Source organism: Aphelocoma coerulescens, chromosome 2 (genome assembly GCF_041296385.1).
Source record: "Aphelocoma coerulescens isolate FSJ_1873_10779 chromosome 2, UR_Acoe_1.0, whole genome shotgun sequence".
NCBI classification, from domain to species: Eukaryota; Metazoa; Chordata; class Aves; order Passeriformes; family Corvidae; genus Aphelocoma; species Aphelocoma coerulescens.
Window position 1 is genome coordinate 93,789,256 of NC_091015.1, and position 25,967 is coordinate 93,815,222.

Consider the following 25,967-nt stretch of genomic DNA (forward strand, 5'->3'; position numbering starts at 1 on the left):
TATCAATACCGTTTAGGGAAGTAGAGGCACTGTGTTTAAAAGCCTCAGGCCTTTCCTCATTATCTGATTGTTTCCTGAGCAGAAATAATTTCTCTGTCATCTCTGGCAAATTAAACTTAAAAAAAAAATCCAAGCGAGCTACTCCTTAAGATTTATTTCCTCTGTATCAGCCATCAGCCTGTTCTCTTGCATGTCAGACCCATGCCAATGAGCAATCTGATCTCATACAGTACAGTTAAGAAAGATTTTGAGTAACTTGAGAAAAACGGACTGGCAGTGTATCATTTCCTTTGCAAATGCATGAGATGTGGAAGTGGAAATTCCAAAGCATTTTGACATTAACTCTTGATTCTGACTGGCTTTCATGACTCATTCAGCCAGTGAGTGATCAACGAGATTGCAAAAGAAAAGGAAACCATGAACAGCTCATTTAAATTAACATATGTTTACTCAGAAAACTGTTTCCTGTTCTGATTGCAGGTAGGGATGCGCTAACTTTGCCTTCCCATGAATAAGCTTAGAAGCGAAGTGAAAACTTGGCTGAAGCATTAAAAGTATCACAACACTTCTGCCTGGTAATCCACATTTAGAGTTCTGCCAGGGAGCGCCACATCTGTGTGCCATGTGACACTAAGTCATGCACCCTAGTAAGGTTAAACCCTGTCTTCTGTGAGTAAAGCAGCTTTCACTACCCCAGTGAAACTCTAGGCAAACAGTCTTCTAACCACTGTTCTACTACCTCTTAGGTGACAGAGTAGCAATGAGAAAGAGTCCGATGAAAAATGAGCTTCCTTGTGCTTCCCTTCAACAGATTCTGAGTTATGCTTAGAATCTGAGACAGATGTGATAAACCCAGACATGCTAAACATGGGTTTAATTTATTATTACTGAGGTGCGTTGACCTTGGCTGGCTGCCAGACTCCACCCAGTCACTCTCTCACTCCACCTCTTGAACAGCACAAGGGAAAAAATAAGAGAGAAAAGTTCATGGGTTGAGATAAAGACCAATTGCTGTCACTGGCAAAACTGACTAGGCTTGGGACAAAACTAAATGTGTTTTATTGCCAGTTAAAAATAGAGCAGGATGGTGAAAAGCAAAGACAAAAATACCTTCCCCCTACCCTTTTCTTTTTTCCCAGGGTTAGCTTCAGCCCTTCACTCACAACTCCTCTACTTTCTCCTCTCCAAGTGGTGCAGGGGATGAGGAATGGGGAGCTGTGGTCAGCCCATAACAGCTCCTCTTTGCTGCTTCTTTCTCCTCACACATTCCATGCTCCAGCATGAACCCTCCACTGGGTGCTGGGAAAGCCACAGCCTTTCACAGAATTGCCTTCTACATTCAAGTTAGAACTTGAAATGTGTATCAGTGTATCGGCTGAGACTCGCTCTCAGCGCAAACCCTTGGCAAACTGAGCACTGCAGTTACGAGGGTAAAGCAATCAAGGACGCCTAATGAGGCTCAGTTCCTTACGGAAGGTGGTTCCGTGTCCCAGCACGTTGGCGCCGCAGTGCCACTGACGCACATCACCTGGCCTGGAGTCAGGCCTGAGCCAGGCACGCTGCTCCCACACTGGGATTCAGGGTCTAAACCAACATGTAAGCCTGGGCTTTCTGAAACCTGCTTTCCTCCCCACGTCTCTCTTTAGTGGCTTCTAAAATGAACAATTTCCTGCCTAGTCTTTCTCTGAGGACTGAGATGCACCATTTGGATGAGGCAGCTGTACTGAACTGACTCATGCTCAGCTTATACTTAATTTTCAGGTATTAAACTGACACTCGCAAACATGGTAGAATTGCTATGCTGTGCCCCACTGAGTTTCAAGATTGATGCTTTCACATATGTTTTCTCAGCATTTGGCTGTTTAAGGCTTCTTTTCTCTCTTCCCCGTATTTTTCATCGTCACAAGTTCTTTTACTTGCATCTTTTTCTTACTTAGTTTTTCCTACTGTTGTTTACTCAATAGAGATTCATGCAGCTCTTTTAAAAAGGTCTCCTTGCCACAGTATCTAGTAAGGTTTTTTATACTTTTCTGCTTGTAAGGGTCTTTTATTGTCCATTTCTTTTTAACCAGAATGACTAATGTGGCATCACTACATAGCATGGACATGGCAGACAATCTGGCTGATGAAATTTCCAGCTGCAAATATACCCAGTGGAACTGGACTACAGAATTTATATCAGGTTGAGATTTTTTAATTAAACAGTGTGGGGGGTTGTTTACTACCTAAGGATAAGTGTTATCTTTCTTTTTGTCTTTGTAGAAAGGAAAGCAAGTCTCTGAGCTGTAAGACCAAGTTCAGGTTACCTGTTGCTTACATGTTCAGGTAGGCAATCTCCACTTGTGAATGGGAAGTACAGCTAATTGAGCTCTTATGCTTTGAATACACAGAAACCAATGTATTTAAACCATTCTGAGCTGGGCAATCTGAGCAAAGTAGTACAGCTGTTTTTTTATCAATAATCATCTCCTAAGAATGTCCTAACATCACAATAAGGACCATTTTTTTGAGTTCTCCTCAGTTTTTTGGAGGCCTAAGTGATATATTTTCATATAACTTCTCACTGCAACTTAAAATTCTCCTTCTAGAGACAGTTTGTGCTCTTTTTTAGAAATGGTGTAAAGGCAAAGGGCATAATGTGGAAGCCTGAGGGTGATTAAAAAACATTGTAATGAGAAAACCTGACCTCATAGGGCTACAGAGTGCAAATAGAGAAAATTTACAGGAAAGTTGTATATTAAATATGGAAATATCCTGGATTTGAGTACCATTGTAGGTACCATCTTGTTGCAAGAACTGGTTTAAACATTCTAAAAAGCTCATTTAAATTAATCCAAACTGCTCTTTTGCCTTCTCCCTCTTCTCTGCCTTTTTCTGTACATTATATTTGTCATGGTGGCCTGGATAGCTAGCTCTATTTTTGTAATCCTCCCCCCCAAAATACTTTTCTGGAATCTGGTCTCTAATAATCTCTTCAAATGAGCTTCCCCCAACCTTATACATGCTCGTGTTATCTCCCACAGGGATGGATGGCTCAGTTGAAAAAGAAAGAAGCTGGGAGTTTGCATTCCACTCCACTCAAAGAACAGAAAATGGATTGATGATGACACAGCTGGTGGTTCTCATTCTCACCTCTCTACAGGCACTCTCTCTTCTGTTTCCTGTGTGCGCAGGGACAGTTGAAAGAATCATGTGACAAATATGCTGGACCAGCTCAGCCCTCATCCTGTGTCCAGTCTACCCAGTGAAGTACTGGAACTCCAGGGAAGGGGCCAAGAGCAAGTGCTACCTCTCAGTACAGAATTTGTGCTGATATTCTTTTCCAGACCTCAGATACTCCAAATAGCATGCGCCCTGGATAGATTTGAGGTCATTGATGGGAAATTTTGTAAATGTCTTCAGACATACATAATTGACTCTAAAATATGAATAGTTTTCCAAAACTGAAGTGATGAAAATACCCATCTTAAGACTTATATTAACCCCCCAAGTTGGTAGGTAAGAATTTAGAAAAGAGTCCTCTGCATTCAGCCTCCAGGTACTGCAGAACTGAAAGAAGCTGGGCAGAATTCTTTATGGGAAATGACACTTCCTATTTTCCCCCCAGAGATTCAAAACAGTAAGTCCATGTTTCACAGGCAAATCCTGACAGCACAAATGACTCCTTAGTGTCAGCCGGGGGTGCTAAGAACATTAGAACAATTGTATCGGGTCAGAGCAGACATCCGTCTAGCCCAGCATCCTGTCTGGCGGTGCCTCAGCGGATGCCTAGGAAAGTGTACGAGAACAGAAGCTTATAATGATGCTTCAAACATCTGGTGATTTGTAGCTCAGAGATTTTTATCATCGAAAAAAAGTGTCTTGGAAGTAAGTAAGTAAGTGTTGGTAGAGTTTTTTCCAGCTCTTTTTTTCGTACTCTGTTTTCTTTTGAATAAGCTTGCTGACTCCACAGCCTATTGTCAAGTATTTCCACAACCCAGTGACATGATGTGTCATGAACTATGTCCTTCTATGTCTTTTAAATCCATCAACACTACATTTATTCGAAGGTCTCTAGGTCATTCATTACTTGAAGTCTTGTTTCATATCATTTCCTTTCCAGGATAAAGGATCCTTTCCAGGATTTTCAGTTGTTTCTTGTAAAGAGACTACTCCACACCTTTGATCACCTGTATAATCTTTTATTGTTTCTACTTTATTATTTTGAGATGAGGAGCAGAATTGATTTTACAGAACCACAGAATCATGGAATAAGCTGAGTTGGAAGAGATCCACAAGGATCATCAAGTCTAACTCCTGGCCCTGCACAACACCATCCCCAAGAGTCATGCCATGCGCCCAAGAGTATTTTCCAAACAGTTCTTGAGCTCTGTCAGGCTGGTGCTGTGACCACTTCCGTGGGGACCCCATTCCAGTGCCCAACCACCTCTGGGTGAAGCGCCTTTCTCTAATGTCCAACCTAAATCTCCCCTGACACAACTTCAGGCCATTCCTTTGGGACCTGTCGTGGTCACCACAGAGAAGAGATCAGTGCCTGCCCCTCCTCTTCCCCTCATGAGGAAGCTGCAGACTGCATTCACTGGCGTTCATCTTCCAACACCAAGAAACGCAGACTAATGCACAAATATATTAATCCCAGTGTAAACCCCAGTCCTGACTTTTCAAACAAACCCCACTTTGAGGAGCTGCAAGAGTGGGGCTGTTCCACAGGGGAAGGCAAGCCGTGAGCTGAGGGTGACAGGCAGCAAGGCAGACAGAGGCAGTCCCCTCACTTACAGGAGTGTGTCCCACACCAACCAAAACCGAAAAGCACGAGCAAGAGCGGTGACAAGGTTCAGCCAACAGACCTGTGACTGCAATACAAGGTGGTAGGCAGGGCCAAGTCAAGCCAGGAAGTCATGTCACCAAGGCAGGGATAGCCAGGTATATAGGTGCAGCTGCGGCATAGCTCAGAGCCTGAGCTTAACTGCAGCTCCCAAACTAATGGATGGAGACCCCAGAAAATCTTACAGCTCCTTCTTGTGCTTGCACAGCACTGGGATCTGGGGTGTCACAGCAGCACTTTGCCAGAGCCAATCTTCAGCTCCTGCAGCTGAAACCCAACCAAAGTAGAAGAGGTGGCAGAATTCCTGTGTCTGGTGCAAGATATGGACAGTCACTACACAGAAATGATAAACTGGAAGCGAAAAATAACTTGTTTCAGGGGGAGAAGTGGAGAAAACCTCATGTTGTTGTTGTCAGCATGTTACACTTCTTTTAAATGCTAGATGCAGTTTCATAATTTTATCTCAACAAATGTAATATTTGCTGTTTGTCAGTTTTGTTTTCTTTTTAAAAATGTTTGAAATGCTCTGTGTGTTCTCTAAATGAAGTGAAAAAAATTAGACTAAAATTATTTCATGGTTTTCCTTGTTGATCTGTTTTTAATTTTCTTTCTTTTCTGTTGCTTCCCAAATCAAAATATACATCCACTCCAGGCTGTGATTCACACTCCTCTGGTTTAAACATATACAGGAAACCATAATATAATACCTGGAACAGCAGAATGAAACTCACCATCGAACAGCTTCAAAATTGGTTAAACCTGTTAGAATTAGATCATGGGGAAAGCATGTAAGATTTCTTAAAAATAAAGTGAAGCAATGTGAATAATCTTTTCAGATATTTAGATCATTATTCCCTTAAAGTGAGTGGTAAAATCCTGTTAGCTTCATTAAGAGTTAGAATTTAGCCCAGAAGAATACCACAGTTAGACAAATCAAGCACGACAACAGTTCCGAAGCCCCTACTTAGGTTCTGCATGTTGTTTGAGGTGACCAAGACACTGGATGTCTCTACTTCTGCGTGGATATATAAATACTCACACATTTTGTGAACTCAGTTTAGATCTTTTACTTTGATCTATCAGATCATCTTTAAAAGGAAACTAGGCTTGCCTCCAAATCATATATTACACAATAGTGCTGCTGCAGGTCAGATCCCACAATTACCTGCACTGCTTTGTGACTTTGGCTGAGCCTGTGAGTCACAGCTAATGTCACTCAGCACATTAGTTGCCAAAACAAGAACTGCTTGAAAAGTTATCCTCAGGTCATGAAAGATGCTTTGTCATAGCAAAAGTTACAGAGAGCAATTTTTCCATTTCCAGCACTTGTGAGGTAACAGTAGCTGGAATAAATGAAAAAGATTGCCCAACGATCCTGGACTGAAGGAATGTACAACAATGTGACTTACCAGCCACACATAGGTCTTCAGGAAGTGACTCACCACTGGGAGCAACAAAAATTCCAAGGAATGGCTAGGGTCACGGCGCACAGCTAGATATGTATTGTTCTCTTTATATGACTTCTTCCTTTGTAAGAATTGAATACATCAAAAATAAAATCAGCTGAAAGATTGTGCCATCCCTGTGGTACACAAATAAACCTTTGAGTTGATAGAATATCACTGTCACTATCAATTTTCATAGAACATCTTTCACAGAATGATTAATCTATATGTTTCTTAGCTGGTGTTGCAAAGTGACTACTTCTATTTATACTACAGAGAGAAGATAAAAAATTTCAACAGTCAAATTTTCCATTTTCTCTTAGTCACCTTTGAACAAATCCTGCTCTGGGAGTGGCCTGGAGAAAGCTTAGCTCAAAAATAACGTTTAGCTTGTTCTTTTCTCTCAGTTTGGAGCACCCATGTCCACGGTATTTCCAGAAATGTAAGAATTTGAATTAATTTTTTTTTTCTAAAATACACTTGAAATTATATCTTTGTAACAACAACAATAAGAAAATATTTTGTATTTACCTGATAATATTTTTTTTCAAAGATTTTATATACAGGTTCATCCTGCAAAATCTGTGGAATTCCAGCTTAAAGATTCACCTCCACCTGCAAAAGCTGATATTCTCAAGCAGCCACATAACCCAGGCATTAAGACAAATACCAGATGTTATAAAGTTGGCAATTAACACATGAAAGCATTTAAAATCCTTCATCTCAGTGATGAAGCAAGGAAGTGTCAATACACAAATTTGTATGAAAAATTAATTATAATATTTGCATTTTTCAAGCTAACACCACATGGAGCAGAATATCCAAGGGCCAACAATCATTGTGTATTATTTTTTTTGAAATGTCTCTCTTTTTTTCCAGGAAGAGGAAAACTCTGTCTGAAAACTACTTTGTCTGTTCTGATTATAAGATGTGATTTTTCACGTTACTAAAACTACATATGAAGTGTAAACCAATATTTACAGACCAGGTGTTACCTGGATATTAATCTAAATGAAATTTGCATTTTATTGTTGTCTTGGGGTGACTGTTGACAGTGAAATATGTTGACATTGTTAATATATACATTGTTAATATGCATTGTTGACAGTGGGAAAAAAAAAAGGAAACCCACAACAAAAGGAAATATTAATAGGTGTTTGTTTTGGAGGCATAAATACACATATGCTGTAATAAAGAAGCTTATGACTGCCAGTGTGTTTATGACTCTCGCTAGTCCATGATGCATTCACTGTGTCAACAGTGTGTATTTGCTCAGGAAACATTAGTTCCTGTCAGCATCTGAGTATTTTACTGGCAGCACAAGTGATGTAGTAAACAGACGTCTTGGAAAGCTCTGGTCTGCTGAAATGCCAGTGTCTCCTCTTTCCCAGCCAGTATTCTAGCATTCAAACCAGCTGCAACTGAAGCCCTCATTCCTGCTCAGTAAAAGCTCAGCTTATTCTGTCTTCTGCTTTTTATTTCTATTTCTGTCATTGCAAGGCCCTGTTTTAGAAGCTAATGCATTGTGATTTTTACAGTGCAGGAAACAAGAGGTGCTTCTACACAGCTCTCCCTCCCTCCCATCATATCCCTCCCAGATCACGGCTCCTTTGGCTTGAGAAGAACTGCATACTACTTTTGCTAAATTAAACTCTCCATACCCTTTAATTAAACTTTCAGTGCTTTAGTTAATAGCCATTCCTATTTGGGTGTAACTTAATGATAATAGCTACCCTGTAAAAATATGCTGCTTTCAAGGATGAAATGTCACCGTCTAATCTTTTCTCCTTCATTTATTTTTGTCTTTCCCTTACTGGAATGTTTCTTATCAGTTTGCCTTGTCAGAAGAAACAAACTCTTTCTAAAGACTAATTCTCTTCTTGTGAATATTAACGACCTGGCCCTGGAGAGAGGCTCTGCACAGAACCACATCTTCATTTGCTTCCCTTAGAGCTGAATGAGAAAAAATACAGCGAAAATCTGATGCATTTTTTACTTGGAAAAGAGCAGACATGATAAATATAAGCTCAGATAGACGTGAAAGAAGGCCTGTGAGAGTCTTAAATTCTACATCTGATACATTTAGTTATTATTTCTAAAGCTGTTTTATCTCAGTCCACTTATATTGAAGGAAATTGGATACAGTTTCTTTTGCTATATTGAGAAACCTTCTCTTAAAAAAAACCTATAAAATGTGGCAAATTTACAAACTCTTTCTTTCTCTCTAGTTTTCATACAAATAGCTGTGGTTGTGCTAGTTTTGAATCCAAACAGTCTACCATGACCCTTGAACTTCTATACAATACAAATATTTGTGTTTCTGAAATTATGGTAATTCTACTGTTTAGCACATCTCTTGGTAACATACAGGTAATTCTCAAGCAGCTGTGTTTGACCACCAAGGCTATCAAATGTTAACTGGACTAAAAAAAATCTATTTTCTTCATTAAAATAAGATACAGATTTTTAAAGCCAGCAATTTAGGAAAAATGCATCTTATTTATATTCAATTTTCAGGAAGAGTTGCAACAATGAAGCGAGTAGCACTTATATTGTGTTTTATAAATTTTATATTGTGTTATGTCTAATTACTTTATCAATTATGGAAATGTGATTTCATCTGGAATGGATTTTAGTAAGCAATTACTCCCAGTGATGATAAATACAAAGTGTTTTTTAAGCAGGGACTTTCTGACCTACTGAATAGAAAAAAAAATCAGAAGCAGCATTTTAATGAAACCCACGCCTGGGGCCTTAGTAAAAGCAACTTAATGTTCATCCAGCATATACAGAAAATTGGATTCTGCACTAATGTGCCTAAATACAGAATAAACAAAAAACTAAGCATAGACTTAAGGGCTGAATGTTTAATCACTATTTTTTGAAGAATTTTAGCCATTACTAATTGCACAAATGTTGTCACTGGTCTTCCAGTTGTCCTCCAAAATTCTTATGCATACTGAGCAGTCCATCTCCTTATAAAGAGTTTAATTTGTGTTTGAAGAAAGCAAAGAAAATATATGTAGTAGATGTGATCAGAGCCAGCTCAGATTTTCTGATTAAATGTTTTACTCATGCAAATGTGCTTCATCCTGGTAAATTTTTGAAGTCCTGATTTTCCATCAAAAATCTCACAGCAAAATACTTCATTTCAGCTTGATTTGATTCTAACCAGGGTGCTTTCTGTGCTGCCTTGTGAGTCCTGTACTTCTACCTTCTTGTCTTTTCTTGGGGTTAGGCTACAACAGTTTTAGAGCATCACAGAACTGGTGGGATTTTTGGTGCACAGTGAGCACTGTTGTCTGGCCTCAATGTCTGACACATTGGGAATCTCTCTCTATTTTCATCCAGTAATCCTCTTCCTCCTCAAAGGTAACATTCCCCCAGGGAAGATACACATGGACATTAAAGTTAAATTAGCATTAAAGCACTTCGGTCATTTCACCAAGCCTGGAGGAAGTAGTTCAATTTGAAGGATTTTTGAAAAGCTTTGAAGTGAAACTGCTGACACTTCTTTCCTTAAAATTTTCAGAAATTTCCATCAAGTTCTTTAGATTCCCCCACAGAATTTTGTTGTATTTACAGAAAGAGAATCCAATCTGAAAGATTGTCTCCTAAACCTTTTTTCTTCGTAGAGCACTTTACTGTAGAGAGCAGTACCTGTCAACCTTTCAAGAATACAGAAATACCTGAGCAGTGGAGGTGAAGGCAGAGTTGACCATCCCCTATGAATAACATTCCCATCCAGTCCACCTCTATCATCAGGTCTGTGAGGAGAAAGGTGAGACAACTCTTGGAAAATGCTGGGAAAGCAGATGTAAACACCTGTGAGAGTTTTTAACCCTTTTAACCCTTAACTGCAGAATGTGAGGACAACAAAAAATAATTTGCACAGAATTTGGGAAACAGAAAATTCAATTATTGCCTGCATTAACAGAACTCGTCCAATTAAATTACTTTCTTGCTTGAGGAACTTGCTTAGACCTTCCAAATGAAAAGAATTTCCTCACCATAAAAAGGATTTCAAATTGGTAGGCTGTTTGATTTTTGTTGGATTTTTTCCCCTAATTTCAGTCAAATCTTACCATTTCTGAAGAACTGGTTGAGCTTTTTTTTTTGTTTGTTTTTTTAACTTATGTTTTTTACATTTTACACCTGATCTGTAGGGCTGAGCCATCCCATCTGGACATATCGCCTACAGATAAATCATGTCTAAATTGGCACAACAGAAAACGTAATGGAATATTATGTAATATAGCCACTTATTCTGCTGGAAAAGAAGATTTAAATAGGCATTTCCTGAAGTGAGTGAAGTAATAGATTGATCCAAAATCAGAATACAACAAGCCAGTTGAGACCTGAAAAACAGTATGAGACCTTAACTCGCTAACTTTTACACTGTGTGACCCAAGTGCCAGGACAAAAAAACAATTACAGCACAATAATTCATGATGAGCAACAATGGCTGCATTACATATTTAAAGTTCTAGGAAATATGTTTCTATAAGAACATTTCTACTCAGAATGAGAGAGAAATCAGAAATCAAGACTGTAGTATTATAGTAAGTGCTCACTTGCAGCAGTACTGACTACAGTCTCACTTTGTTCAAATATCAGTGACTTGTTTAAATTGCAAGTCTGAAAATTTTCCCAGTCATTAAAAGTGTCTCCAGTATATAAATAAAAAATACTCTTTTTCTCCCCTGTTTAATAAAGGCATTGCTGCTGGGGGATGGGAGGATAAAAGAGAGGGGTTACTGAAGCTAATTGCTTATCTTTCCAAAATGCACAGAAACTTCCATGTTAGCCTATCCAAAAGACAAATACATGTAAACAAAACATCACTGTTATTTTAGAGATAGTATATCTGTAGATCCACCAGTGCCATTTTAGGTCATATTTCAGGGCTCTGGAATAATTCTCTTAAAGTCCTTCCAGCACTGCATAGGGATCTTGGTGGAGGAAAGCTTCTGGCTGGATAGCCCCTGCAGCACTGGAGGAACCCTGGAGGGATTTGCACTGTTTAGAGCTCTTTCTATGCCAGAGATTTAGGGTTAAAGACACACAGTGTCAATACCATTCAATACTACTTGCCATCTTATTCCAGCCAAAAATGCAAAGGCTGGACTTAAACTTGCAAACTGTGTAATGTAAGAAGATTCTTGATGGATCTAAGTGGGTGCAAAGAATTGTCTGTCAAGTTTTCCCTCTGGTTTTGAGCCCACAAGTATGGGAAAAAAAAAGGAAAAAATTGTTTAATGTATCAAACTATGATCCTGATTTGTCCAGAAACAAAAACTGGCACAAAATAGGGAAATTTGTGTCCTGGTTTCAAACTGAAAAGTGACTACTCTTTTTCTGAAGCAAAATAAAACCTAACATTCAAATATGTTTTATAAATATTTAGGAAAAGGGCCAAAAAATTTGATCTGGCACCTCATGCACTTGTCTCTGTGCAGCAAGAAAAGCAACCTCTTATGACTGTAGAGAGGAGCCGGTGCCAACAAGACTCCCAATCTCTTTGCTTTTTGCAGCAGTGGAACTGGCAGGAATGCTCTGTTCCTGCTGTGATATTCAAGTGACAGACACGGCCTGCCATACATCTGAACTCATGTGCTGGGCTGCAGAATTGCTTTCTACTGCTGCTTTTCTCAAAAATGATGTTTTTCTTGTGGTTCCCAGCTGTGAAGGGGCAGCATGAAGCAAGAGCAGTCTCTGTGGGAGTGGTTGTGACGTTACATGAGCTGCAAAACTAACACTTTCTCTCACCACCTCCAAGTTCTCCAGAAGCCAAACAAATGCAGCACCCAGTCCCTCCAGGAGATTTTTCCAGTTCCCAGAGCATTCAGTTACTCCAAATTATCTTCATCCTACAGCTACCAAGCAAGCCTAGCAAAGATTCCCTCCCACATCCAGATACATCCCACACCTGTAGCAACTCATGCTACCAACCACCTACTGGTCTACTCCCCATATGTCTGCCCATTTCTCCAAGGAAGGCAGCTACCAGCTTTCCTGTTCCACACATATGGGCATGCTCTGCACTCACAGGTTGAGTTAATTAAAGGCTAACACTTGGCACATATCGGCCTGCAACATGCCTCAATGAGTTTGAGAAAGTGTCCCATGTGGAGCCACACAGAACTTGGTAGATCTGTTAACAACAGAAAACAGATGGTAATAGTGCATTCCAAAGGATCTTAAATAAAAGCTCCCAAACCAGGAACAGGATTTCTGTTGCTACAAATGCTGTAGGCTAGGATTTCAAATAAATTGTTGAAAAGCATCCCCAAGTCTTCAGCTATTAAAAAACCCCAAAACTTTCCAGATCAGATATCTGAAGTTCTGCTCACAGCTTTTCCTAGGGTTATCAGGGAGCATTTCTTCTCTCTGCTTTCCTTGGCCAGGTTGTTCTGCTGAGAGAACCTTATGTTTTTTCTTCTCTTTGCCCTTTGGCTTTTCTTCAGCTTCCATTAACAGCTTGGATAGAAGCTGAATACTTTCTTACATGTTGTCTGCTTCCAGCTCTGATGTTTAGAGACGCTTTGGGACCTTACAAACTGGAGAGTGGGCTTAGAAGATGCTCTTTCCAAGTACTATTTGGAGGTAACTAGACCTCAAATGGACCACCTCTTGGTGCTGTTACTGCTGCTTCTGAAGCTACCCCACTACTCTGGCTTGCATATGAATTGGTGGAAGAAAGGAGAAAGGGAATAAGCTGTTAACTGATAAAGGAGATGGATTATTCCTGGCTCTGACCGATTTTGGAACAGGCTCAAAGTGCTGTCAATTGCTGGTGGTAAATACCAAAAAATGAAAAATGAGCCTTTTTTAGGCTGTGTCAGCAGTATCAATCACAGCAGTATCCAAAAATCATGAAATAGATACAGCACATTTCTGACTTCTGGTGTTCAAGCAGAATATATTTTAAATGGACATAAAAATCAGGACATATCACCTTTAAGCTTGTTTGCCTACTCTCACTTGTTTCTCACACTATGCAAAAATTGAGTGGTTTTTTTGATCATGTATCTGGTTTTTCTCAATTGTTTCTTTTCCTACTTACAAATGCTTAGGTTTGTTTTACTGTGATGCTTTTTTCACACTTACATTTAATTTTCAGGAAGAACAAAGATTTGTTATGATGTGAAACCTAGATCTGATATGCTGGAGAGTACTATGGAGAGGCATGGTTGAGGGTATTAACTGGTTTTAACTTTGCTACAGACCAATGCCAAACACACACTTTTTGTCTTCAGTATTTCAGTTCAAAAACCAATCCAAACCAAACAAAAATAAGTACAGGAAAACCTCAGCATCTCTCAGGCATTTTAAAAATGTCTCTTAAATTGTCTGTATCTGAAAAACAGACAAAGAGCCCTTATAAACTAGTGTGGAGCTCCACATGAGAGACATAAAGTAGACAGAATAGTGATGAGAGGTGTGACTATTTGGGCAGTGAGTTTTTTTTTCAAAGGTAATCAAGCCTATGCTTTTAAATTCTATGCAAAAGTAGCACATTGGTGACAGTCCCAATTTGCATTTCTTGGGCTTACTGTTGAGTTAAAGAGACCACTAACTGTGATAATCATAAACATTTAAGGAAATGTTTTTCCTTAATTCTTTGTGCAGGTCTTGGAGAAGAATGGAGAATTCAGTACAGATAAAATGGGGACTATGCTAAGAGAGAGTACATGCTAAAAATCTCTTTTAATAACAGGATTTAAAACATTCATTTAATAGGTTTTGGAGAAATTTTCACAAATTTTAAGTAGAAATCATTGAATTTCTTTAAGGTTTGTTTCTTTTTTCTTTTTTCTGCTTAGTAATCCACAGTATCAACAATACCACTATGTCTATTTTCATGCCTTCCAATTTTAGCCCTGGCATTTAAGGTGAAAACATATTTCAAATATCTAATTAATTTCTTATAGCAACCCTTAAAACTATTCTCTTAATTTAACTTCAAAATAGTTTAGCTGCATTTCCTTCAATGCTTCTCTCTATCCTTCCAATAATCTAGGATTTTTTTTTTTCCTTTAATTCTATATTATTTAGTTAATAATTTCTTTTTATATCTTAGCTTGAGAATTATTTAGGCAAAATCGTGTGGTCATTAATGGAAGACCAGATCCTTCAATATTATTTTTGTGTATGTTACTTATACAGTGAGCATGCTTCTTGGTCCTCACTGTACAGAGATAATATACTAATATACTAATTTCTACAGCCTTTAGTACAAACATGTACCAACATACAGTATAAAAATCTGTAATTAGAGTACTGCCTCTTTTTACTTGCAGCTATATTAATAAGCATAATATTAAATTATTATACTAAAAAATTAGGTTCTTACAAGTCCTCCACTAATGAGAATTTTGAATCCTGTGTGGGAAATCGTATCTAAGTGGATGCAAGTAATTAGCTTCATATCTAGCTCAGTTTAGCATTAAAATTCAGTGAGCTTCAGTGGGAACCTTAGACCTAGGACTGAAATTGTTCACAGCGCTTGACAGATTAGTCAGCCATTAATTGTGCCTGTGAAACTAGGTTTTCATCCTAGGCCAAAGTTTGGTTCTTTTTACCATTTGGGAGTTTGATTATACGGATGAAGGTATTAGAGAAAATTCTGAGAATAGCTCTTCATTTATGGCAGCTTTAGAATTAATTTGCTGCCCATCTTCATTTGAAAACCCCTCCTGAACCCAGAGGGACCCAGCTGATGGGCAGCGTTGTTGCGCACCTGCAGACTTACGCGGATGCGAGGCAGCGGGTCGTGAGACGAGTGGTGTGCTCAGCAGCAACATGCTCCATCACTACGGCCCCTGGAGCAGCCCCCAGCCTGGGGTTCTATCCAGCTCCCTGCTCCACTCAGCTGTGGGACTAGGACAGCTTGGTGAAGAGGTCGTTTAGCCCACCTGAGTCCTGGACTTTCTTCCATACCATTAATTTCCCTCATAAACTCGCTTGTTCCTTAGCTCTGGTGAATTCTTCTTTTCACTCTGCTCTTGGCCTCCATGCTGGGGAGGCTTGGGACATCCATTCCTCTCCTGATTCATCCCATGTCTTTCTGGCCTCCCCTGTGTCAAGGGTGTGTTTGCTTTAGCAGGTGTTTTTTCTTTCTTTTCCTTCCCCTTAATCTCTTCCTTTCACTCCTGGGGAGCAGGCATACTGAACCAGCAGGGCATGCAGCTGAGGCTGTAGCTGAGCTAGAAAGTGTCATGGGCTTCCTGGAAACACAAATTGATCTACAAATGTTTGTGAAGAGTCCTGAAACTCTGGCTGTGCTAAACTTAACAGGTTATTTATCATGTCCAGTCACATATTTAACAAAGGAACCTTGTCAAATTAACAAGAAAGGGCCTTGTTCTCATTCGAAAATGGCTAATATATATATATATATCTATATATATCAAATGTATATTTTATATACATATATATTTATATATATATATATATAAAAATATATATGTATATAAAATATACATTTGATAGAATTTAGATAGAACATGTATAACAATATTTCTATGGCCTGTTTATTCAAATTATTTTACAAGGCTTTTGCAATCAGTAGTTATGGCTTAGAAGTTTCTTGTGGGTAATTCAATTCATGGCTTCATGAAGGCCTCAGCCTTCAATTCATGGCTGAGGAAATCTAAAGCACTTAGAAGAAAACATTATTTTTTTATTCACCAAATTTAAACATTGATTAAAATAGTATTTTGCTTTAAACGAATTGCACAAAGGCATGTGTACCACAACCCTACAAAAACTAAGGGCTGTATTTTTTTATCTGAGATGATACATTTTAGACATAACCTGATATTTGGATGACAAAGAAGTCTAATAAAATGCTAGATAGCTGTACACATATTATTACATATGTAAACAATTAATTGCATGTAGTTTTTTATTAGACTATGCCATTGCAGTGTGGTGTGTGGCAAAGAATGAAATAATTCAAAAAGATTTGAACCGCATGTGCCACATGGTCCCAAGATAAAAATCAAAGTTCTGCCTCTTCCAAAGCAAATTACTGCAGAAAAGCATTACAGGGACTATCCTCGGTCAGGGCAGTAACATACAGTGACATTCCTCACTGCTACAGAAAATCAGTACAATTTCATTACCCTGCCTCCCTGCAGGGTAGCTTGATGCACTTACATTAAAGCCTCCATCTCTTACCTGTTTCTTAAAATGCTTGCTGTTTATGTCTTCAGGGTTCTACCCTAATTTTAGTTACAAAGAACCCTCTAGCTTTATAAAACAACTTGTTTCAGGATTGGCTTACTGTATTTCTTCCTGTATTTAAGAAACAAGACAACCTTGAAATAAAACAGGGTTTTGTTTAAGAACCTATGCAATGTCATGCTAATCCTATAACATCTTTGCTTACCAATTACTTTTTTCTTTGAGTTTGTTGAAATTCTTAGATAAGAACCCTGGTTAGTTCTGCTGTTTGTTTTATTGTTTTTTTAAGGCCATAACACGATGAACATTTCATGAAGGACAATTATGAAAACACACCATTAGCCCTGAGTTGCAGCAACATAAACTGAGATAGGAAGAAAAAATGAGAAGCAATGTGGAAGGATGGAGAAAGGACAGCAGCCCCTAAAATGGCTCTACAGATAAGAGAAACAATCTCAAACTAATCTTCTAAATCTTTAGCATTGCAATAGTTGATACCACACAAGACTAATGATTATTCTTTATACTAGTGGAGAAGGCTAAAAGAAAATACGCTTTTTTTCCATATATGCAACCAATATAATGTAGTAACCCACTTTTACAACATCTTCATATTGGCTTTGCTCTCAAAGTATCTTACCTAGATATCAGTCTGTTTAAAAATAATGGTATAATTTTCTATCTTTGTTTTTTTGTGTCGGATTTTTTGTTCACATCAATGACAACTTGAAAAAATCAGGGATTAGCCTTCTCTGCAGAAAAAGCATTTAATGCAGAACAACACCGCACATATGTTCAAAGTTCCACATGTTGTTCTGCATTACAATTCAGTACTTAACAAAGTAAAATGTAGTTCAGTTCTTTGGGCTGTTTTCCCTTTCTGGGCTGCTGAAAACATCACCAGTTACCAGAACTGAAAGCACATATTTTTTTAAGAGTGGCCCAAGGGCTCAAATTCCTTCACCTTGCACAAAATAAAATGGTAGCAGTGGTACCCATCTAGACTGTGATCAGGTGAGTTTCCTGACTGTATTTTAGACATTACAGGACATGTGGTGTTTTGAAGGGGAAAGATGGGGAATGTAGCTAAAAAGATTTATATGTGCACTCAAATCTTGGGGCTTAATTTGAGTCTGTTTTTCAGCTAAGTAATAAACAGCTGTAGAAGTCAGCAAGTCTGCTTCTTCACGGAGGAGAAACTAGAAATATGAAGTCTAACCATTTTCTATGCATAACTTGTTCTGTTTACACACATAAGCCTTAGTAAACGTTTTTTCCAGCTGTTCTCTGTATCCCTGAGAAAAGCTGTATCCCATGTACTGCAGAGTAGTAGCATACATGGAGATCTAATTATCTGACATTTTAGATAACCAACTATAGCTGTTTAAAAGTTGCATGTCATGTAGGCAGATTGAGGCTTGTGGCCAATGCTTACTGTGTACAGATTTTGCTTGAGATGAAGGGAATTGTCTCTCTCTTTATAGCTGTTTTCTTCCAGTTCTTCAACCAGAACAACAACTGTGGTGGCCACAGCAGACAGAAGGATAATTATTAAATGCTTTCTGCATGAAAAAGCACAATTCCTGTTTATGTCAGTCTGACTGGGGGTGCTGTGAAGGAGCATGGCAGGTTCCTGCTCCGCAGCTGGGCTGGCCTAGAGACATAATCTTCCTCATCATTGTTGTGGCTGCACGTAAACCAGCATCTGTCCTTTTCCTGGCCAGAACCACTGCGCACTGCGAAAATAATGCCACCAAAGTACAATGTGCACAGTCTGGTATCAACGGGACAGATAATCTTTAACATCACTGAATACTGAAGAGAATCTGCCATGATACCTCCAGATCTCTTCTTAGGAATACTGTTTTACCAGCTTGACATAGTTGCAATTTCTGCCTCTGGTCTCATGACATCTCATGCTACTGGTCCATATGCTCAAATACGTTCAGAAACTGGAAGATGCACACATACCCTTCTCCTGTTGTCCCCAGAGGTATTCATTTGGATGACACTGTTATTTTTCTTCTTGCCTGCTTTTTCTCTTTTAGATTCAGTGTGTTCCAGGAACTTGTGAACATTGTTTTACTTCAGGTTATACTTCTGGTAAAAGTCACACACCTTTAACTCACATAATGTATTTTATTGCTCTTGTAAAATATGATTAATGTCACCCTTGTGTTGGAGCTGAGATGAAAGCAGACACTACAAGAGCCACAAATATTTTGATAAAGGGGATCCCCTAGTTAAAACCAGAGGAGAAGTGCTTTTAATTCTGCCGTTGATGTGTGGCACCAGTGTTACTTCCTTACATAAGCAAAGCAGGAAGGAATGAGCTAAAAACCTAGGCAATCATGAAATGCGTGACCTAGAAAAAAAGAGCTGTGAAATTTAAAAACAAATAAACATTCTGTGCACCACAGTTAAAGAAACTTGGAATGGCAAGATTTTTAAGCTAGCAAAACCCCAGGAAAGGGTTTAATTTCCATTTTACATCTGATGTGTCAATTTTGATTTGTCACTTTTATATGGATCATCCTGAAGCCTCTAGCCAGGGAGGGTAATCTTTTCTTTATGAGAACATCAGCTTCAGGAGAATCCATATAAAGTCAATGTCCCTCATGCTGTTCAAAGATTAGTAAGAAGTTAGCTGGAAAGAAAGAAAATGGGAGAGGGAAATTTTGGACCATGTTTCTTTATACCAAAAGTCAGTGTTACATCCATTTTGTACATTATTCCCCATGTTTTTACTGAGTCTTTACTGAGGCTTATCCATGGAAAAATATTAAATACAATTAGCTACAGATGATCCCCAATTACATGGAGCAGGCTATTTTAGATTAATGACTAATACAACCTTCTTTTTCTAAAATTAATTTTATGAACAATGTATAAATAAGTAAAAGGGATAATTCAACTTCATTTGGGATTGATACATTTTCAGGAGTTATTAATCTGATTAAGTGTATAAGACAGTAGTTCCAGGCTGTGATTCATCTGAAGCACACCAAGCAGGATGGGATTCTTGGTGCTCTGACTAGGTAAAGATGGTGCGCCGAGATAATGGCTTCCTTTATTTGCCACCTCTTGGCTTGTGCTGGGGACAAAAACAGCACATTGAACCTACTGTCCTCAGCAGACTCTTCTTTAGCATGGAAAGCTGTGAACCTACTGTCCCATGAGTCCTTTGGCCACTGGGCTGTTAGCTAATTCAGCACTTTTTCCTCATAACAAGTGTGGGTGATTTTTTTTAGAGCCTTATGAGTGCCAGTTACAGAAGCACAAAAGGGGTGTGGCGAGTTTACTTTGGATATGGTGACCTCTCTATGCCTTGTAGGAAGTCAGTGAGCTAATCACTCTCTCAATTAGCCCGGAAACCTTTAAAGCCTCCTATGGCATAAACAAGGGAAGAAGATACCTGTCCCAGTGGAGATGAATTGCAGCTATACAGAGGCATCTCCTCTGGGGAATGTGGAGGATGACTCTCCGAAGAATTGCAGCTTATATAAGCACAGTGTGAATGCACGGTGTGACACAGAACCTCTTCTCTATTTACACATTCATTTTATGGTAACAAAATATGTCTCCTTTTATTCCTCCTTCTTTCATGGGTTCAGAGGTTGGGAGTGTTTCTTTTGTATATAAAGAAAATTTTCCACTGATAAATGAAATTCTGTCCATATAGAGGTATCGAACTGATATTAAATTTGATATATTAACTGTCTCTCTTCATCCTCATAAGAATTTTTTAGCAATTTTGTGCAGCCCTTCAGCTCTTACTGATGTGGATGAAGAATATTAACTGGCTCTACCAGGGTTTTAGGCTTGGTCCAGGAGCCAAGGTAAAGATGCAAGCTTTGACCTAAATTGTGTTTACTACCTCTCCATAAGAGTATATGAAATGGATTCTGAGCTCAGCACTGATGACTGGCAGGAGGAGGGAGAGTGGGTTGCTTCTGGCATTTGTATTGTGTCATTCTGCTCCGAGGAGGGTGAGATACACTCCACTGTGACCATTTGGTGTGTAGGGATTGTACAACTGTGCTGCGTGTACAACTCTGCTGAGTGCTGGATGGCTTGAGCTACTCAATTCTTTGGGCAAACCATGGTCTCCAAAGGCAAACGTGCTTAGAACTGCCCTGGTGTTTGTCACTCTGGTCTTCAGGTATTGTGGAGCATATTAACACAAAAAATCGAATTGTATAACAATTCAGCCAAACTTTTATTATTTCCTTTTTTTTCTACACATAATACTTAGGACGATATTGTGACCTGGGCAGATGTGTGTTTTGGTTTGTAACAAATTGATTAAGAAAGCTGTGATTTCTCAGTGCCTTAAACAAATCCACCTTTTATTCTTCCTGTGCCAAAACATCTCATTGTAGGCCAGAACTTGAGTTTTCTGGCATGTTAAAAACTTTATCAAGAACACATCCTGTAACATACTGGTATGCTTTCACTGCCAGTATATGGCCTACCTATGTTTCATGTTCTAAGAGGGAAAATATTCACTATATCATATCACATGTTCTTAATTTGTGTCAGCTGGACTGACAAGCCAGAGTGTCTACAGCTCATCTTTGTGCAGACTTTGCCTTACTCCTGGATGCTCTGCACTCTTTAGCAGGCGTGCCAACATGCTCCAACTCTGTAAGAGAAAAAAAGATTCTCTTTGGATTTCAGATTTGAGATAGATTGGATGGAATGGATCTAGAATATGATACTTACTAGGATGATTACTCCTATCATTTAAGTGGTGATAAAGTTCCTAGAGAAGCTTGAAAATGAGTGAAAATTAGAAAGAGAGTTAAAAAAAAATCCATTTTCTCACAAAAGAAAAAAAAACTTTAATTGCTACTGAAATCCCTCCAAGGGCCTTCTATTTACCCTTTAAAGGCAGGATGAGTATTAAAACCTTTTAAAATTTAGGTCTAAATCAAGAGAATTGCAGAAGGTTCACTGTTTAGATTTCCAACCAGATGCTATAAGCTGAATTAACAGAAACAATAAATAACATTTTGAGAAAAACTGATGTTTCAGATGATGAAATTGCCTCTGTTTTTCAAAGAATGATGTAGGCTATTCTAGTCCACTAAGATAACATTTCCATGGGTCGTTTACCTTCATAGACAGCAATGAGTTTTAAACAAACTGAGCTGAAACATAGCAGAAAAGGGGTATTTTTCACTTGCAACTATATTTTAAAATGTTTCAGGGACATTTTCTCTTCATTCAACAGCTGCTCAGGATAAAATTCCGTTCCTCTACTGTACCAATCAAACAGTCTCAATGACTGTTCTTTTCACAAACATAAATTTGGCACGTTTACTCTTTCTTCCAAGGCTTTTCCATAAGGCACCAAATCTAATCTTCTCTGAGTCTTTTAAGGTTTTTAGTGGAAGGTCATGATATCAAGTCTTGAAAAGATGAGAGGCAAGGCTTTGCTTATGGCTCTTAACAGTACTCTGATGTCACTTCTTGTACACAAGATATTTCTTTAATTACTTACACTGCTTTGGGGGTTGGATAGGAGCAGCTTGATGCAGGGGTACAGTAATTTCACTAGGTGCTGATTCCAGTACTTTCTTCAAAAGAAATTTTTTCAAAACACGATTAGCTTTGAATACGTTGTTAATTAAATTAGTCATTATTGCACAAATGTGCCACATTCATTATACTGTATATACACAGGATATAAAATAGTAGTTGTTTAATTGTTACAGTTCATACAGTCTGTAGCTGTCTTTCCTTTCCAAGATGTGAATGAGCAGCAAAGTTGTGGAGCCTCTCATTTGTGCAGCTACACCTACAATGAAACTCAAGGTTGTGGGAAAAAAGGGTACAAGAACAAATTGATGGAAAGTAGACCTACAAAGCAGTAAGAATGAAAATAATAATATCACTCTTCAAAAAAGTCTTCATCTTTCGCTTGTTTAGGCTCATGTCCCAATCCGATAAGATTTGATTTTAGTCTGAGTGAGACAAACTTACTCATTCTTTTTCACATTCCCTTCCTGTCTCCCATGCCCCACCTCAGTCTCCTGTCCTCCAGGAGAGCTCAGGTGTCTGTGTATGTGCCGGGGGCTTTTGGAATCACTACAGAATTAATTTTAAAACAGGAACCTGGTTAAATACATAATGTAAATAGAGAGAGAGAGCACCTTAAGAAAAAGGAGTTGATTTTGTTTAAACTGTGAATTTCATTCCTTTAGAAAAATACAAGTTGGCTGGTAGAGTCAAGAAAAGAAGGAAACAGAGTTGGAGGTATGTGTTATTTAAAATGAAACTTAAAGAACTTCACAGCTTAAATGTTTTTTGTTCTTTTGCTCCATTTTTCAAATATCAGGAGTAATATTATAAAATTCAGCATAGCAACTTGATGGTGCTTGCTGCTTTGAAACACCACATATTGCCTCATTTTGCAAAGGGCCCATTATAACTTGACCTGTATCATTTCTTTTAGATATAAGTTAAGGCTATGGCTTTTCTTGTATTCCGGAGCAAGAGAAAAAGAGGAATATTCATTGTGCTGCCATTAACAGCCTGTCCTGGGCGAGGTGTATGCTGTGGATGTGTGTGTTTGCGTGGCAGGGCGTGGGAGTGCAGCCGCTGGTCAGACCGCGGGTGTGCCCGTGGAGCTTGGCGGTGCAGGTGTGTGCGTGTGAGGGAGCTCTGGCCACTGAAGGTCAACCCAGGCAGGCCACTGAGCTGGTGAAATCGTCCCTGAGCAAGAGCTGGGAGGGCCTCTAAGGGCAGCTCTTGGTGTGAGAGCTGCAGGAAAGCAACTGAAGTGAGCAGTGATCCCTGCCAGTACCCGCAGATCACACCTTATCTAGGGTGATGCCAAGATGGTTCTTTCCTCCTGTATTTTATTGATTAACATTTTAAAAGGTCCTAAAATGGCAGAAGACAAGATACACAGTAAAAAGGGTTACTCAAAAGCAGTAATAGTTCAAATCAATTAAACCTAAAAAATGGTAAGCATTGAAGGACATTGTTATTACAGAGAAACATTGTGGATAAACCCAGTTCCTACAAGAATAAAGTTGCAGGAATTTGATTTGTTTTTTAATAACTTCTCCCCAACTTTAGAAACATCTAGGAGAGATATGGCAAAATTCTCTGTTTTTACTTCTACCTGACTTTTCTAACTCTGTTCTGTCACTTTAAATCCCATGCTCATCAGGAAATGACAGATATTTTCACTGGCCAAGAAAAACAACAACCACTAAAACAGGGGAAGAGGGAGATTTATAAGATTGCTCCAAAAGTATTATTTAAAAGACTCTTTTCCTCTCAAGAAATATTTTTTTCAGGGACAATATGAACCCAGGAACAATGTCAAAAACTGAACAATTGTTCACATGTATAGGCCTGAAGCATGTCTGAACTGCATGGTCATTTAGTATCTTCTTTGTACAACAATGAAACAAAAATAGGCATCTAGTCCAAGCATTCTTTGTATTTTTTCTCCCCTTGTAGAATGAGGACATGTCTGTTTATGCAATGCTGGATAAAACATGGTGGATTACTTAGACTTTAAATAAGAAATGGTGTGAAAAAACTCTACGGGTTTTGCTAGCAAAAAGGCAAGGACAAAAAAGACTTAATTCAGATATTTTTGAAGGAAAAAATACATGTTTTAGTGCTTCAAATATGCACTGTAGTGTTTAGAGCTACCTGATCTCTGTGATAAAGAGACAGAGTATAAATCCACACCTGTTAATGAAAGACAATAAATGCACTCTTCCTTTTTATCATTTTAATTGCTAATTATGAGGGCAACTCAGGCTAAACAAAATAGACCTTATGAGGAGTAAACACAACCTATTTCAGCACTTAAGGCACTTAAAGAAATTACTAATGTCTCCTTCCCAAAGACATCATTCCCTGTAGAATCCAAGGAGAAGAATGAAAGATCCTTGACAGCTTTTCCCCTTGCTCCCATTTACACTGTCTGGGGTTTGGAACTCCTAAACATTTTTTTCAGCACATAGTTTGGACAAATGGTATCAACTAAACCCACTTTTCCTCTCTTTTCCCATAGAAACTAGAAAATGCACTTTGATTGCTTCATGTCTAGCAGCCTAATGCAGTATACTTCCCTATGTATCCTGAAGTCTTCCATCAGATTTGGATGGACAAAAAACAGAATCGGAAACTATGAAAGAATGTCTACATCTATCTGAAACTTTTGTGTGGTGGTCAATGGATGACTATAGCTGAAAAAAAAGCATCAGGCACATTTTCAGAATCAGTCTTCATTTATGTGTCTTCCTTTGATCTTTTGTAGATAAAAAAGAGCAGTCCTGCACTTTTCATCCTGGTAACGATTTCTTAGCCACTGCCTCTAAAGCTGTAAAATTTCACAAATTTTAGTTTCTACTAGTTTGACATGTATCTAGTTCCTAAGCCCCATTAGAATGCATCAAAGAATAACCTTAATTCAGAGAATAACCCTAACTCTAGAAGTAAACACAGTTTTTAACCTTTGGGGTTTTCAAATAAAAGGATTTTGACAGTGACAGATATTTTTCAAAAGCTGTGATCTCATGTTAAATTTCACAAGTTATATGATCATTTTGGAATGCTGAATCACATACATCACTAATATTATACAGAAACAGACAACAAGGAAATCTTACTTCATTTTCAGTAATTATATGCGGAACAAATATGCAGGAAGTATCACAGAAACCCTTGATTTTTAAAAATGCATCTGTCACTGCTATGCATCTAGTAAGGATGTACAGAACATTCTGAGATAGAAATGCAAAAATCCCAAGACGATGGAATTCATCTCTCTGGAAGTACAGCATATGTTATACTACACTTGAGTCAACAAATTGGCATTTCTGGAAAGATAGATGAGACTATGATTCCTAACATGTATCAACAATGTTAGATCTAGCTTTAGAGCATGGAAGTAATTTTTCGATCTGATTTTGAATGTTCAACTAGAACCAGTAAAATTAAAGATGATTTTCAGCAGTAGGAAATCTGTGTTTGGGTGCAACTAACATGTACAGCACATCTGACTCTTTCTTGGCTGTAAAACCTGTATCAGGTTTATGTGGAAAGGTTTTGGTAGTGCAGGGGCTGAGAGGTGCCTTAAATTGGAGAAGAGGAGGCTCAGGGGAGACACTTGCTCTCAACAACTACCTGAAAGGAGGGTGTAGCTAGGCGGGCATGGGTCTCTTCTCTCAAGTAACAAGCAATAGGACAAGAGAAAATGGCACCAGGGGAGGTTTAGATTGGATATTAGGATAACATCCCTCACTAAAATGGGTGTCAAGCACTGGAACAGGCTGCCCAGGGGAGTGCTTGAGTCACCATCCCTGGAGGTTATTAAAAGACATGTAGATGTGGCACTTGGGAACATGGTTTAGTGGTGGATTTGACAATGCTGGATTAAAGGCTGAACTTGATGATCTTCAGGGTCTTTTTCAATCCAAATGACTCCATGAGTATGTAAGAAGCTGCCAGTAGCTTCCCCCATGTCCAAGAGA